Here is a 17,689-nt window from a genome sequence, read left to right on the forward strand (position 1 = left end):
GCATCATTTTAAAAAGAATGAGCTATTTTCCCACTGTTGGGTGCTAGAGGCATCTGTCTTTTTGCCATCGAATGACACCACGTCGGCGGAACATCTTGGTGTATTAAAGCTTTTCTGGCACTGGGTGGGGAAGGGAGATTAGTAGGTCAAAGGGCATGCATTCAATTTTTGGAAGGCGACACTGGTTTCCACATCTGAAGACTCTAATCACTTCATACTCACAATATCTGATGGTGTCTTATTACCATTTCTCCCATGGGCACAACGGACATGGACAGGCCCACCTGCCTGGACACACACACACACACACACACACACACACACGACAAGAGTCTTGTCCCACTGGGTTTAATTCTGAAGTAGAGTCAGGCCCCTGGGTGGCCTTGGAGGAGAGCAGAGGTGGTAACACCACCGGCAGGTGCCAGCCTCCGGACAAGTCCACACTGGAACAGACTGGAGCAGACCGGTTTCTCCCATCACGCGCCAGATGAGGGTGCTGGCCTATGTCTAGGAGCCAGGATGCTTGAAAAACACCCACGTTCACACACTAGACTGACACTCAGTGAGACGCTCACCAAACCAGCGGCAGAGACAACAGGAACACGGACCGGCCCCCGCAGAGGTACGGCGGCAGCCCCTGCTCCTGAGGTTTAAGGGCGGTCCACGGCCTACCCCAGCCCAGCCTGGACCTCTGGGTGGGGCATGATCGGTGCCCAGAGCTTGGCGACGCTGCATGAACCCTGCACCCAGGGACTGCTGGACCCGAGCTGGCCAGCTCTTACCTGCCTTGGTGTCCCTGCTCCTGCCTTTTCCTGGAAAAACCTACAAGTCAGAGCCATCATCACCTGGCCTGCTTTCTCAGCAAGCATCTGACACCCCTAGTACTGGGTTAAAAACACCCTAAGATTTGGGAGAAACAAATCTTCACTGCGTCCTGTGCTCTGAGGTGACATCCGCAGGGACCCTGGGGCCCACGAGAAAAACAGAAGACAAGCTCAGGAACAAGAGTTCTCACCAAAACCACACAGGCCCCAGTGTCCTCTGTCGCCCCGCGTGCTGCTCTGGTCCGAGCATGTTTGACCCATCCGCTGTCTCTGGACAACCACAGCAGCAAGTCTTATTTTAGGCAGATTTTCCACATTAGAAAGCAAACTGGTTAAAATGATTGCACGATACACCTCCCACTCGTGACGCTTTAATTCAAACTCAAATAGCAAAGCAGGAGAGTGGCCTGTTCAGCCCATTTATAGATTTATAAATGTCCTTCCTGACCAGCACCCAGGCTGCCCCGCCCCCTCCCTTCTTGCAGACACACAGCTGGGTAGGAATTCACTGACCTAATATTACTGGACAGATAATTCCTCGCCCCGGGGGAAAGACTGGCAAAGCCCATGGCATCTGCCATTTCCAATCTTTGTTTTGAAATGGTAAACAGGGGCTCATGCCAAGCAGCTCAGGGGCAAGCAGGGAAGGCGCTCCTCTCTAAATGAAATCTTTAAAATCCACCCATAGCATCGGTGGAGGCACCGCTTTGCATCGGAAAACCAGGCGTCTGATTCAACTAAATCATCTCAAAGCCAGCGACGGAGAAAATAATTGAATTCAAGAGTTGCCGTAGCTCATTCAAGTGAGATAACAACCATCCAGTGGGAAGCGAAGACAGTGCTGTTCAAACCCACCGTCTTCCAGAGACGGTGAGGAAAAGGCAATATAACGTGGTTCAAAGGGCACATGGGACTTTCCTAACTGTCCCCAGATTCCTAGCAGCAGGGGTGGTAACTAAATGGTTTCCATTAGAAGTTAAAGAAACAGGGAAAAGCAGGCGGTGAGTTATGCCTGGTGCCGATAAGGCTCCTTCAGTTCAGTCTGAGGGATGCTTCGGCCCAATTTCAGACGGCCCGGTGTCAACGGCACATGAGCAGGGAGGCCATCCCGAAATGTCACCGTGACGAGGTGACAAATCTGTCTGTCGGATGCACGCGCGAACGCCCGCGTGAGTCTGAGGGGGGGCAGCGGGAGGCAGGACTGCATCTCAGCGCAGGGCCCCCTCCAGCGCTGAAGCGCCACCTCCTCCACCACCAGGACCAACAGGCTACAAGGAAGCGAGCACCAGGAGACACAGGTGTGCAGGCCGCGTGTCTCCCAGAAGGTGCAGAACTGGCTATAAGGTGATTTCCAGGCTGCCCCAGGCGCTGCATCCACCTGATTCAAGAGCAGTGTGACGACAGGCACGGAGAAGACGTCCACCCCCAAAGCCAGTGATCCCAAGTGGGGACACTTACACCTAAGGCACATCAGGCGACACACCGGACACACTTCGGCTGCCGCACTCGGGCGGGGAGGAAGGGTGCTCACTGGTACCTGACGGGTGGAGGCCAGGGGTGCCGCATTTATCCCCCAGCACACGACATCCCCCAACACGGAACTGACGGGTCCCAAACGTCAACAGCGCCGAAAGCTGAGTAACTCCCTTAAAGGAATCCTAAACTGAAGTTTCTGAGATTTTGAAGGAAAAGGAATGCTTAGAAATGGCTGGGGTCGATGGTACACAAGTTAATTTTCCACAATGTGGGACAGAAGAGACATCGCTGATGTGAAGGCGGCTGATGAAAGGGACAAGTGGGGATAAAAGAAGGGACTCGACCAAGTGCATCCAGTGAGCAGAGCAGAGAAGGACAAGTGTGAGCTCCCGGCCACACGAGAAGGAACCAGGGTGCGCGGGGCCGGGTGATGCCGTCCTGAAAAAAGTGCGTTCAAAGGAGAGGATCTGACCCCGTGCCTGACCCACAGCTCAGCGCAGTTGAAGCAGAAGCTGAGAAAGCAAAGGGCTTTGGTGACTGGAGGATGAGAGCAGCCTCCTAGGGCGAGTCTCTCAACACGCTCCAAGTTCACGTTACGTTTCCCAGCCGTGCCACTAACTGCTCCGTGAGCGAAAGCTGGAACACACACCTACAAACAGATCTCAGGAAAAAAGACCAAATCCCCAAATGTTAGAAGGTCCCTAACTGACAAAGGCATAGAGAGGGGTGGAGGGTCTCAGAAAGCCAAGTTCAACAGACAAGAACCTAAAAACCAGCATCCACCAGCCCACTCTCAGGATGTAGCCTCTTCTGGGCCCAGCGGTCTAACTGGGTCGGGGTGGAGTGGGGGGCAGGGGTCCCTGCGTCCCCCCTGGGAGTTAAGTCAGTCTTGCCAGGTCTTCACTTGCTCAGCCCTAAAGGAGTCCTTTTCTAGGAAGCCCTTCAAACAGCACATCCAGAGGCAAACTGGAAAAATGGAGAACAGGGCTGGAGTCATCTTTTCCCTCCCCTTTTAAATACTCGTGGGTTTTTTGTCCTCATTGTAAAACAAACAAACAGATCAAAAACCGAACCAAACCAAAACAACAACAAAAACCCCATAGAGAAATACATGTAGGAAATCTGGGAATAAACAAATTTGAATATTCCATAATTACACAGCACCACTACTACTTAACTTTTTGTTATTACAGTTAATATTTCCTGCGCATCTTTTTTCTGAGGGTAGGTTAAAGTGGAGGAGAAGACACTGAACTCAGTTTTGAATCAGCTCTATGGAAAAAAAAAAGCCAAGCATGATGAAAAGTGAAAAAGAAAACAAAAATGCAAAAGAATATGGTGATGATGAAAAGTTCCTGCATGATTTGGGACAGAAGCCTCAGGAATCTACTACTGATTGATCAAGATTTCTTGTTTTCCAGCTCAAAAACAGGGACAACAGATCTACCCAGCCAAACCCACAGCCAAACAAAAGCAAAGAAAATAAAAGTTATTAGTCACTAGAATACGGATGAAATCTTGCGCTTGGTTACAAATCCCCACGTGGGGGAACCTCTACTGGGTCAAGTTGTGTAGACACAGCTCTGCCCAACAAATCCTCTCATTTAAGACAGTCACGCATACATCATGGCTTAGAGAAAGACAGTAAGCTAACTCAGGTAAGAAATACAAAAGTCTACGTAGCATGAAATATCTCCAGGAGACTTGTTTAGTGAAATTAACTAGTGGTTTAATAGGGGGGAAGCTTGATATACAAGGGTGCCCCAATTTCTTCAGAGAAATTAACATTTCAATCCTGTTTTTATCTAGAAGTCATTAAACTGTGCAACATGAATTACTGGAACTGTAGCAGAGAATTAACTCTATTCATCAACTAAGTCCAAACACTTTCAAGTGCATCTGTAATGAAAAAATAGCTCTACATTTCTATCTCTTCTCATTAAAGTAAACCGGTTTTCCCCCTCTCAGTATATAAAACTGTCTTCTCTTCATATAATTTATATTACCACAAGCTGGCTCACATTCTAAACTATTACATGCCTCCAATTAATTTTTGCGGCTTTTGCCTGAAAATTTAATGAGATAGTAGTGTATGAACCTGCTGGCTCTAGATTATGTGTGCGCCCAATACTAACGTTGGCGTCATAAAATCATCTGATCCATACGTGATGAGAGGCTCCGTCGCCGCAGCAGGAAAGGTGATGTGTGTGCCAGGTTCACACGTTTCCCTCTTTTAAATCCAATTATAAAATTTACTGGCCTCAAATTAAACTGCCCTACTTGTCCACCTGGGAAAAACAGAGAAAGTGGCAGCACCGTCTAATTATCCCCCAACTCCATTTCTATAAACATTTCAGCCAACAGTTAAGACGGATGACTGTCTGTCTAAGCCCTCCGCTCTCCACCGTGGGAGCTAAGAGTCTGCACTCATCCGAGCCAGTCCCGAGAGGCAGCCAAGGCGAGCACCCAGGAGGACGGGGTCCGAGAAACCCCTCACCCGGTCCAGACGCAGGCGCCCCCAGGGCACACATGCCACAAGAGGTCCACACCCTGCCCCCACCTCGTGTGTGTATGCAGGAGTGTGTGTGTGTACACGTGTGTGCGTGTGAGCGTGCACGTGTAGGAGTATGTGCATTTACGTGTGCATGTGTGTAGGAGTGTGTGCATTTGTGTGTACATCTAAGCGCGCCTGAGTGTGCAAGTTCAGCCAGAGATGAATAGGTCACGGGTGCTGGTAACTCAGCGACAGACTCAATGACTACCCCTCTGCAGTGATTACCTTTGGCCAAAGGGTCTAGGTTCAAACAAAAGGGAAGAGAGGCCAACAGTAAAAGCAGCACTGGCAACAGTCACTAACCCCCACTCATGAAGGACGTACTGTGCACCGTGACTTCTCGGCTGCCAGTCACCGGGCAGGTGTGAAGCGGGATGTGTTCAGCGCAGGGAACGGTCTGTGGGACCCTGGGCAGATCACCTCAGAATGCACAGCCCGTTTCCTGCCTGTGTTTGTAATGATGACACCTACACGCACACCATCACTGGAGGCTGAGAATTAGTGATAACAGGAGGAAACAGCACTGAGCGGTGCCCAGGGCATGGCCGGCCCTTAATACATCACTTGGCTGGAGTCTTTGTGGTCAGCAGCCTGCAGGAAGGCCAGGACCTGGGGGGTGAGAGGGCCAGGCTTCCGAGGAGGGGAGGTGAGAAGACCCTGCTGTTCACTCCTCTCCCCTGACCTGCCCAGAGCCCAGCCTCGTCCTCACGGTGCAGCGAGCCAGCGTGGAGGCTGCTTCTGCTGAACAGAGAGACAAAAACAGGACAGACAGACACTCTGGGGTTTGGGCTCCCCTCCCTGCAGTGGTCCAGCCCGGGGGCTTGGCTACTGCAAAGTCCAAGAGGCTTGTACTGGTCTGGGGCCACCCCCTGCCGGGCCCTTGGGGAATGGAGCTCTGGACCCCACACACAGAACGCAACAAGCTCACCTGCCTGGGAGCAGTTGGGTCGGGAAGCCTTCTCTTAGATGTTTGTTTGTAAACAGACTTAGGAGTCTACAGTGAGAGGACAGCCATCAAATCAGCCGGTCAGGTACACTCAACAGCAAGCCACATTTATACCCAACGTCCGAACAGTTTTGGGAGATGGGGATGGCGCACAACAGGCTGGGTGTGCAGGTCGAACCCAGACCTGGGCTCAAACCCCACCTCTGCTCCTGCCAGGAGCCCAGAGAAGGCAATTAACCTCCATTATCCATTAAAATAATAAGAATAAATAAAGATTCCCCCCCTCCGACTTTGCAGGACTGGCCACACGTATGGGACCGAATGAGGCTGTGTGCCCAAGAGGGATGGGAAAGCTCAGAGCGCTCTGCTCCCCTGGCTTCCTTTTGAGGGCAAGTGCTGGACCACTGTGGGCTTCTCAACTCTGTGCTCCACGGCCACGGAAGGCCTGTGCGCAAAGCCCCAGCACCCAGGCACCCTGAAGGAACCTCCTCCCTCCCCCAACTCAACCTGGAGCATTTCCCACCGACTGCTGGGGAAACTCTGCTTTGCCAGGAGTGAGCATTTAAAGGGAACCCTCACGCCCAACAGGAAAAGACAGGACACTTCCTGGCTACAGGTTTGCAAGAAAGAAAGCTTTTGAGTTGCCAAAATCACTGCCTAAGGGAAAACACAAAGGTGCCCAGCTACCAGAGAAGGTGGCATCTCCAAGGAAGACAGAAGGGTTCTGAGGACTGCCCGAGCCCAAGGGCACTTGCTCTGAACCCCTCACTCCAGCCAGTCTGGTCTAGGATGGGGTGGGGACGGGGGCACAAGACTACAGCTGGCCATCCTCTGCATGGCCTCAGGTCCCAAGGAAAGGACCCCAAATTGCACACAGCCAAGCCCTGGGGAGGACACAGCAGGTCTCAGCAAGGTCACATACAGTGAAAACATTTTCTTATGTTGAAGATTGGAAGCTATTAACTGTGTTACTGGCAAGCACAGATGTTGTCTATATCTAAAAATTCCCAAATAGATCAATTAGCATATTATAAAGAATTTACTTTCATTTTCCCTTGACAGAGCATAAAAGCCAAAACACAACTCTGTTTGAAACTGACAAGTGCATAGAGCAGGAGATGCTCTATTAAATGGAGACAACAGCAAAAGAAAATGGTATTTATAATGATTAGCCACCTAGTTAATTCTAAGAGTAGAATGTCAAAAGCTATAAATCCATTTCTTTGGTAACTGAAGCTCAACATCAAACAAGTCACTTCTGCGCTCAGAAGGGGAGCCCTAACATCTTCCGGACATTTGTGCCCTGCAATATGGCTGTTCCATTAGTTTTCCAGGTAAGGTACTTGAAATGCATGTGGAAAAGCAATGGAAGGATAGAATTCAGGGGGAATAAATACACATGCACACACACAGAATTAGCAGCAATAAATTCTAAAAGGAAAATAGTTTAACTACCACAAATGTGTATTCTTGGATATGTGTTCATTTCCTGTGAATTAGCTCAATTTAAAGAGAGAAATTCTCTGGACTTCCCTGGCGGTCCAGTGGTTAAGACTCCGTGCTTCCACTGCAGGGGGTGCGGGTTCGATCCCTGGTCGGGGAACTAAGATCCCACATGCCACGAAGCAACTAAGCCCGCGCACCACAACGAAGATCCCGCCTGCCACAACTAAGGCCTGACGCAGCTAGCTAGCTAGCTAGCTAGCTAAATAAATAAATACATACGTAACATACGTACTTCCATACTGGGGAAAAAAAAGAGAGAGAGAGAGAGAGAGAGAGAGAGAAATTCTCAAGCTTCTGCCCTGTGACGAAATCTGGAGCCCTTTGTGTCTCTTCAGCTTGGGGTGGTGGGATGTGTGTGGAGGAAAATTCTAAGACAGACAAGGCTATAACAATGCTATTATCCTCTGAAACGTTATGCATTTTCCTAACCTGTAAGTTTAAAGATTACCCTTTGGGGGAGGAGAAGGTGGGGACGAGAAAGACAGGCAGAATAAGAAACCATGAAACCAAAACTGATTTAAAAGATGCAGTTGTCCTTCTTCCTATACTTCTCTTCCTAGATTGCAAATCAAAATCTGCATTTAAATAGAATATTTTTAATGTAAAAAAAAAACAAAACAGGAAGCCCTAGGGTACAGAGGTATTGCGTTCAACATCTATGGGCACAGCATTGCATTTTAAATGAGATGTGGCATCTTGAAATTTACTGGATAGATGACACATTCCAAATTGTCTTGTTATTACTACTACTGTTACTAAATTCTCCTATCCTAATAAGTGTGTTTCTTTTATGGCCAGGCCTGTTAATAAAAGTAATGTGATATTACATCATGCTATCTTATCAATTGAATCTTGAGAAAAGATTACACCGATCCAAGGATCTCATAAGCCCCTGGCTCTGATAATTCCAGCCATTATTCAGTGTGAAATTCAAACAGTCTGAATTCATTAACATTGGTTGTTACAAATCTGCATTTTTAGACTTTGCCATAAAATGCAGGAGTCCAAACCCGGTGACCTGAATCTAACAGCCTTTCATGTGAAGTAGCCGTGCTAACTGGCCTCTCCCAGCGCTGCTCTCAGGATAAAGCCCCATGTGCTTGCCCCTCTCCACGGCTGACCCGGTCACCGCTGGGGAGGGTCAGGCCGAGTCGGGCTCAGCCCTGCTGGTCACACTCAACGTTCAGGCAAATTGCAGAGACCTGAGCCATTGACAGGAGAATGGGGACCCTCTCCCAGAGAAGGACACACATCATTAGACAGGTATCCAGGTAGCCAGTCACACCTGGGCACAGTACCCTGCCACCAGCACCTCGGCGCCGCTGTGGCTCGGATCAGCTCACCCTCGTGAAATGAAGAGCTCAAACTCAACACGTGCAACATGTGCGAAAGGCCTCAGGGAACCCTAAACCTTCATTCCTTGACAAAGAAACATCATTACCAGGTTGGTGGGAAAGGAGATGGGTTCCACTTCCAACGTCCCAGGAGGAAAACATGACAGAACTGCCATGAACAAGGAAGTCTAGAGTTCTAGTCATCTTGCATCTCAATGTTCATATCAGCCAGACTACAGGTGCCTCCTTGGAGAGATACACTCTGTGGTCCAAGCTCCTCCAGCCGTGGGCAGGTCACCAGGGCTCCCCTCCAAGCTAAGTGAATGAATGACTATCTCATTTACTGATGCTGTTAATAATGATGACGACGATGCTGATAATGATGGCGGTCATTCTCTATTAAGCCCTTACAATGTACCAGGAGCTTGCCAAGTCCTCCTCAATGACTGTTTCATTGAACCCCCGCTACTCTGAGATTTAGTACTACTTACTATTCACCCCCATTTGACAGAGAGGGATTCTGAGGCACTAAGTGCAGAGGGGTTTAGTTTGCCCAAGGCTGACGCCATCAGAGGTGGCCCAGGACGCCCTGCAAGCATTTCCTGGCACTGCCTTCAGGACCTTTCCCTCCACCCATCACCAAGGCCACGGCCAAGTCTTTGCCTTGGCAACTGGAATCTTTACCTTCCCTGTGCAAAAACAAGACGGAGGTGGGCTTCCCTGGTGGTGCAGTGGTTAAGAATCCGCCTGACAATGCAGGGGACACGGGTTCGAGCCCTGGTCCGGGAAGATCCCACATGCCGCGGAACAACTAAGCCAGTGCGCCACAACTACTGAGCCTGCGCTCTAGAGCCCGCGAGCCACAACTACTGAGCTTGTGTGCTACAACTACTGAAGCCCGCGCGCCCAGAGCCCGTGCTCCGCAACAAGAGAAGCCACAGCAATGAGAAGCCCGCGCACCGCAACGAAGAGTAGCCCCCGCTCGCCGCAACTAGAGAAAGCCCGTGCGCAGCAACAAAGACCCAATGCAGCCAAAAGTAAATAAATAAATAAATAAAATTTATTTTAAAAAAACAAAAACAAAAAACAAGAAGGCGGTGCCGAAGCCAATGGGGCTCTGGAGGGATGCCTGTTATGATGCAATCCCAGACTAAAGAGCTGGGCCGTTTCCCAGCCAAGTCTAAGGCCGCATCACTCTGCTCTATTTAAACACGCAAGCAGAAGGCTTTCCAGCCTTCCACAGGCCCGTGCAGTGCTGCCACTGAAGCCTGTGGGAGATCAGAGTACAAATCAGCAAGAACCCTCTTTCCTAGAGGAAGCTGCAACCCTATGTCGTGGTTTAGAGGTCATCTTCTGCCGTCATTAGGAAGTGGAAGTGAGTTTGAATTATGAAAGGCCAGGAGTCCTGTACTCTCAAAGTTAGGGTTTTTAACAAACATGGGACTGGGGTCATCAGACACGCATACACAGAATACCAGTTTCCAAATCTCCGAAGGCAGGCAAAGCACGCAGACACCGTGATGGGTCCACGAAGGAACTGGATACACACTCCATCTGTCCTTCAGTCCCAAGGGACCTGGGGCTACAGGTCCTTGTAATCCCAGCTCAGATGCAATCAAGGCGGCTGAATCACAACTCCCCCTCACCCAGGAAGCCATCACAAGCACAGCACCCCAGAGGACAGGAGAGTACAGCTGGGTCCCCAAGCCACACAGAATTCAAACTCCCCGCCCCACCTGTGTCCCACCTGCAAGCAGGGGAGGCAGGGACATGCTCTCGTGCCGCGGAAAGTTCGGGAACAAGGACATATTATTTCAGAGCACGTACACCTCCTCCAAACAGGTAGCGCACCATGCCGGTTTGCCTTCCGTCAGCAGAAAACACTCCCAGCTGACGCAGAAGCAACCCTTCCTTCCAGACAGATGCTGGGACGGTTCCTGCACAGGTCCAGCCATCCCACTCCTCCCTGGTCCCTCTGCAGCCTGGGATTCATTCATTCAAAAAAGAGGCCTGTGGCGTCTGTAACGTGCGGACCATGCACAGAAAATCAAGGAGACCAGGAGGGCGTCGGACATGACCTCTACCTCACAGAGCTTGTGAAACTCACTCTGGAAGATTCCATGTTAACAGAGTACTACTCCTGAATCCGAGTCCGTTTACAAAACCTCTGTCTACTTTCACCTGATACCGTCAGAAGCCTCAGCATCATCAAAGAGTCTGAAGTCCTGGGTTTCTGTGTTATAATGACTGGGCAACCCTCCTGCACCAGCGAACATGAGTGGGGACCCTGATGTGTTGGGGGGGGGGGATGGGCACCCAGCAAAGACAAGCCCAGTAGGTTATCAATATCGATTAAGAGATGCAGATGAGGCCAAGGGCATCCTGAGTCAGTATCTTGCAGGACTGAGCGCCCACCCTCCCACAGTGCTTCTTCCACATTTCCATTCCTGGGTTGTGGACACCTGTCTTCAGTCTGCAGAAGGGGTGGGACGCAGGTGGCCGTGACCGGATGAACCGAGGGGCACCCAGTAAGCCTGCATTGCCCCAAAGCTCCTCCTGAGAGGGGGGAAGGCCTGTTCTGAGGCTCCGGGATCCAGAACGAAAGCACCACCCAGCCAACAGCCCCCCCGCCCCGGACCTGATGAAATGGATCGCCGCCCTGCGCCGCTTCAGCTGAATTTTTGAGGAGTTGCAGGTTACACCCTGCCCAGGCCAACAAAGGTTTCCTTTGAGTTAAACAACGTATAGCTGAACCCGAAGAAGGGAGGCGACCACAGACCAGGTGCTGAGCTACAAGACACAGGAACCAGATATCTTTGCCACGAACTCATTTTCTGCAAATCTCCTATATTAAAAGGCAGCACAATACTGTCCGATAAATCAAGGCTGCTCTAAGCGGATCCGACCGGAAGCTCACGAGGACATCTGATCCACGAGCCTCGAGAAGAGACGGAATGGGGGGGTCCCGGGTGGGAGCCACTGGAGTTGATCAGTAGACACATACGAAGAAATGGAAATTAAACAAACACTGGGCTCAGATGCTCGGAACTGCTACTCATCCGTGGCTTGTGTTTTTCACCCCCGCACATTCGCATTTTTTTCCCTAACATGCTATCTTCTTGCCGAATGTAATTAATTTTAACAGCTTCTGTAACTTACCCCACAGGTTGTTGCTGTTTCCTTTAAACAGTATACTGCTGAGAAATTGATTTGTTTGCTCCCTCTGTCTAAAGAAACCACATTATGAAATATGTATAAATGTCACTGTTTGGGCTGCTGCTGAAGAGAAGTACAGAAAAAATGTTCCATTTTACCTCCTTGCACAGGACAGGGGTCCACTCATGGCAGACATTCTTGTCTGTTACCCATCTGCCTGCACGCACACAAACCAATGAACTACGAAGCATTTTCTTTTTAAACCTCCTATTTATCTTTAACTGGTACGGGTCTAAAGGAATTATCTTTTTTTTTTTGTTGTTAAAGGGAATTATTTTAATTGCTACGTAGAAAGAGTGAATTGCAAATGTGTTCAGTTAACCAGGAAGACTTTGTTTCTAACAGCACGGGGCCAGGTGGGAGTTGCCAAGGTTGCCAAAAATAAAGGAGTCAATCAATCAATAAAGCAAATGTGTTGAGCTGCGTGTTAGGTGGACGCCAGGGAAGGGGGAAGCCACAGGCAATGGTCCCGGGGACAACCTCCACCGGGGACCACTGAATCCTCAGACATTTCCTAAAGCCTTACTTTGGAAAATGCACCAAATCCGGATCCAGAAATTAAATGATGAAGAACTCTGTAAGTACCCCGGGGTTCTTTCCGCATCACGTGTGGGCTCTTTCTTGAGCCGTGGAGTATTTCCTTAGCATTTGCAGCTGAGGAATTTGAGGCTAAGCTGCAAGTAATGCCAGATTTACACTCGAACCTGGGGAGATGATGTGCTCCTCCACAAAAATCTAGATGGAATAATCAGCAAAATGACCTAAAAGTAAGATTATATCTTAAAAAGATGTTATTGGCCCAATGCATTCTAGAAATAGTAGTTACAGCGGCAGTGGTTAACATATAAATGCTAAACAAAAATATTTATACAAAGAAATAAGCTCTTCCTCTCCCGCTAATCACACCCAGAATGCTGGATTGAGACCCAAACATTTTTATATGAGAAAGCTCATTTCCCCACCCACTCACACCGTGACATGTACATCCATCCTCAGTCTGAAACTTACAGCAAACATGAAATATCATTTCCTTCAACATGCCTGGTCCTACCCTGCGCAGGCTCTCACCTCCATCCACTCCTCCCATTCTCCCTCCCTCTCACACATACATGCTCCAAGTCCCAGGGAAATGATAAGGAGCAGACCAGTGACAATGGCCTCTAGTTGTCCCATAACCTGGGGCTGCTGTTCCTCTTGTCTACTGGGAGGCCAGGGGCAGAAATGCTTCTGTGTGGGGTCTGTTCAGGTTCCCATCGTGGCTGGCCTTAGACGTGCTCTCCCTGCACACAGCCACACCCCTGGGGACAGGCAGCAGCCCACGGTCAGCCCCGCTTCCCATGGACTCCACCATGCACACGAGAACGTGAGCTTCCCAGAAAGCCAAGGACCCCGAAGTCATCACGACAAAGTCATCACTACAGAGGGATCCTGCATACTGGCAAAGCAAGTCCACAGGACTGCAGTGTTTCAGCAGGGGCCAAGGGAACCCTGAGCCTGGGGTTACACCATCGGTGTCCGAGCCCCAGGTCTACTCATGGGCCCCATGTGCTGGCATATGATCTCAGCATCAAGTTCTTCGCTAATAAAACAGGGATCTTAGCCAAGGTTATAGGATCTTGGGAAGAGAGGGCCACGTACCTAGTCCGTCCGCGCGTAACGCTGTATGGCGTGCTCAGTATTGACCCAACTCCTGCCCCACCAGGAGAGAGGGCCGTGGCTCCGCTGCTCTCCTGTGGCCGCAAGGAGCCATCCCTCCCAGGCAGAGCCCTCCAGCAGGAACACAGCTTGGTAGAGACCCTCCCTGGCCGGGAACCCCAGGAAGTACAGGCAGGCTGGCTTATGCCGGACACATGGATGACAGAGTTCCGGGCCTCCCTGGCCTCGCTGGTTGATTAGAACCAGTCCTGAGGGCTGGGAGGTGGGGACAGCACCAGCAGAGCAGAAAATGACCCGCCAGAATGGAGGGGCTAGGGGCCTGACCCCCATGTGGCTGGGACAAGGACCGACTTTGAAAACAGAACACAGGGACTAGGTGGGTGATCTCTCTGGTCCAGGAGCCTTGCTGGGACCTGGAAATTCCCTGGAGGAAAGGACAAGGGCTGAATCAGCACCTCCCAGAGAACGGCTCCTACAGGAACTTGGATCTGCGGCTCATGAACAAAACACAAGCAAGAACCAGGAACCCAGAGCTCCAGCTGGGACCCCTCCTCCCCTCTCCGCAGAGAGCAGGGGCCGAAGCTTCACCAACATCTTCCCTGCCGCCCCCATCTCGGCCTCCTGGCTGTTTCTCATCTAGCGAGTCCCCTGGAGATGAAAGGCCCGGCCTACGTTGCTCTGGTTTGTGTTCTCCGATGTTGGCGGTTGTGCCTCTAGGTCTAAAAACTGGACCAGGATCACAGGCCCCTAGTGCAGGCTGGATGGAAACAGTGGACGGGTGATGACCAGGGCAGGCCAAGAACTCAAGGGGACCCTGGAGGCCACAACGCGGGGGCCAGCATGACCACAGCCAACTCCCTCCAATGCTCAAGCAGCAAAAGTCAGACTCGCTGCAAGGTGTAGGCATTCAGTTCTGGAGTGAAGCCATCCTTTCCCTTCTGTTTTGGGAGGAAGAAAGCTGTGTGGGCAGAAACAGGGCAGAGGCCCCAGTGACTAGAGAGATGACTTCACCCAACCCCGCTGGCCTACGAAAGCCACACTCAGATCGGAGCAGCCTGGGCCCTACAACAGACCTTGCAAGGCCCTCCCCTCTGAGTCACCGGCACCAGGAGAACCTCAGATCACCTTTCCCTGGGGCTCTGTGGGGCAGGTCAAGCTTCCACATCATTGTCGCAATCTGCCAAAGTAAAGCAGTGCACAAGCCCCTCCGGGTGCAGGCAGCCGGATACGCTGTCACGTCTTTGACAAACCGCAGCCACCGCTACGCCACCATCATTTCACAGAATAAAAGCTAAGGGCTCTGATTTGTATTCCCACTTAGCTATAGACATTTGACAAGATGCACTTATTTTTCCCTGACGCTCTTGTTAAAATTGCAAGGTAACTCGGTACCGCTACAAATATTAACGCTTAATAACAAAATGGCACAAGAAAAAACAATGACCCATCTGAACCACTGGAGAACTAAGGCTGGTTCCAGAAGTCAGCGAACCACGGAGCATGTTGGGTTTTCACTGTAACAAGCAATGACGTACAGAATGGATAGTAAAAGCAGAACAAAATGCAACAGATCTAAACGTAGCACGTAGTCATTCATTAGTGATGACCAAATGAGCCTCTTTGCACCGGGGCGGGGGGGGGGGGGGGGGGTGGAGAAAGCTGACATGTCTGATTTGAAGTTAGGAAAAGGAAAAAACCACAAACCAGACTATCAGGTCTAGAATAACAGAAATATAATGCTTTTTAAATGAGGGCACGCACAAGTATACTAAGAGGACAAAAATGACGTATAAATGGTTCTAGCACCATACAGGTTTGCTGTTCCAAGACTGTGACTTTTCATGAATTTTGTGGTTTTTGTCTTATTTCCTTCTCTTCTGCCTACATTAAAAAGGATTTGTCTAGGAGATCTCAACAGGTAAGCCACCAGGTTGAAATCAACATGTGGTCCCTTGCTCTGGCTGCAATTCAAGATACCCCTCTTGTGTTGCTGGGTATTGACTGCAGTTGGGGCTGAGCGAGTAGCCACCCAACGGGTGGGGTACAATGTACTGGGCACAGTGACAAGCCAGAGAAAAGAGCCAAGAACTAACACATGCTTCTCGAACACGCGAGAACCACACCCTGTGAGTGTACACGGGGGTGGTCAGGGGCGAAGGTTAACCCACTGGCAGGGTGCCCAGTGCTGGGGAGCAGCCAGGACGTCGGGGTCACAGTCAATGTGGCTGAGGTCACAGACACCACGAGGCATCCTGCAGGCATGGTGGCCACGCTCTAATGAGGGCCAACGCCAACGTTACACCGAGCTTCTCAAGCTCTTCCAGAGTGCTGTCAAAAACTGTTACCCCAAATTATGCCCAAAACACATAAGTGCTGGGAACCATTGTACAAGGCCAACTGTGTGAGCGTGCTAGGTGCTAGGGAAAAACTTGCTATCAGGAATTGTGTTGCAATTTCATTCTGGTATTGGATGCATTTATGCAATGTTAATGTTCCTCTCTCTGAGATAGAGATCATTGACAAACAGGATCCCGCAGTGGTTCGATTATTAGGCTGAGTCAAATGAAAATGCTGTTATGTAACCATTTCTTGATATTTAAAAAGTCCATTTCATCCTTATACTGGGCATTTCCACATTCCAATCTTGAGAGAGAGAGTTTTCCAACCCCGTGGTGCCTGCAAAACGTTACCAAGCATCACTCTCAAGTTTTGGCTACCCAGCCAAGATGCTCCCTCAGGTGAACCTCGGGTGACTTTCCGTGAAGGACTCGAGGATGGGGCACTGCAGTGCTTGGACGTGGAGCTGGACACCCGCGGGGCTCCGACAGAGTTCCATCACTGTGACCCACTGAAAACATCTTCAGTGCCGTTACCCAACCCTGGAATTAACACCCCACCAACCCCAGGTCCACAAAGAATGTGCACAACAACATCCCTGCCTGAGAACCCCGGGCAGATTCCAGCACACAGGGTCTTTTGAAAAAAAAGGTTTCTTTTAGAAGAATGAGTGAGAGCCAGAAAAGAAAGAAACGTTGGCCTTAAAAGGCAAAGTTGAGTGTATACGGTTGAGAGTGGCCATCATGACTGACTAACAGATACACCCATGTCCCACCCCCAGAAGAAGGTCTACTGATACCTCTGGTTTCTCATCTCCCCAGTACGAAGATTCTTAGAATTGTTCAAAGATTACGGAGTCGTCTCTGATAAGTAACCCTCTGTGAACCTCATGCTCTGCTGTGGCCTTTGGCCGGGCAGCCTTCTCAGATCACTCTTGGGAAAGGCTTCCGGGTTTCTACAAGGCGGGGGCTCATGGGGACCACCCCAGTACAACTACTCATGTCACAAAGAAGGCCTCCCAGAGGGACCTGCTGGGGAGTGGGCTCCGTGAGCCCAGGTCCTGAGCAGCAGCCCCGGTGTCGGCAACGGACCCTCCCCCACGGGAAAAGGCAGCGAGACCCTTCCCCGGGCCACACCCACTGGCTGGGTTGAGACTGAGGGTCAGTTCGGCCTCCCTGGCGGCCACCGGCTAAAGCCGTGCCTAAGGCTGCAGTTTCAGGCCAACAGTTCTTTCTGTGTTATTATGTATTCCAGACCCTGTGTGCTGGAATCTGCCCAGGAGTCTCAGGCGGCGAATCCTGTTGTACAAATTCCTTGTGGGCCTTTGACCTCTCTCCAAACCTGAGGGTCTGTCCTACTCAGTACTGCAGGGAACGAGCCTGGGGCTCGACGGAAAGAACACGGAGAAACTTGGCTCACACTCTTTTTTCTGGCTTTAAGAGGACACTGTCAGCTCAAGGAGAAAACCTTTTTTTCAACAGGAGAAAAAGCAATCATTTCTGAGAAGTTGCCACTTCGAGAGTCTAAGATCTAGGTTTTGTGGAAAGTGGCTAAAGGCATGTTGAAATGAGCTCAGGACCCCCGAAAGTCCTTGCTATGGAGGGAAGACGGAACTCTGTTCATTGGTATTTTCTCATCCATACTCCAAATAAGCAGACGATTGAAGGCTCTCCTCAGCACACATCCCACATCCCTAAATCCATTCCACCAGAAAAAAAACCATTCCATGTTCAAGACATCCTAGAGGTTGGTGAGTCTAAAAATCTTAGCTCATTAAAGATGTGCCATCATCAGCAAGCTGCTGTCTCCCTAAAGACGTCCATCTACCATTTTGCCCAAG

The 17,689-nt window shown here is 50.3% G+C and overlaps 1 protein-coding gene across 6 annotated transcripts in view; it reads right to left on the minus strand.

Moving 5' to 3' along the window:
- The window catches only part of CTBP2 (C-terminal binding protein 2), a 164,460-nt gene that overhangs the window by 96,855 nt on the left and 49,916 nt on the right, over positions 1-17,689 (minus strand). The gene's annotated exons all lie outside the window — the stretch shown is intronic.

This window comes from Eschrichtius robustus, chromosome 7 (genome assembly GCF_028021215.1).
Source record: "Eschrichtius robustus isolate mEscRob2 chromosome 7, mEscRob2.pri, whole genome shotgun sequence".
Lineage (NCBI taxonomy): Eukaryota > Metazoa > Chordata > Mammalia > Artiodactyla > Eschrichtiidae > Eschrichtius > Eschrichtius robustus.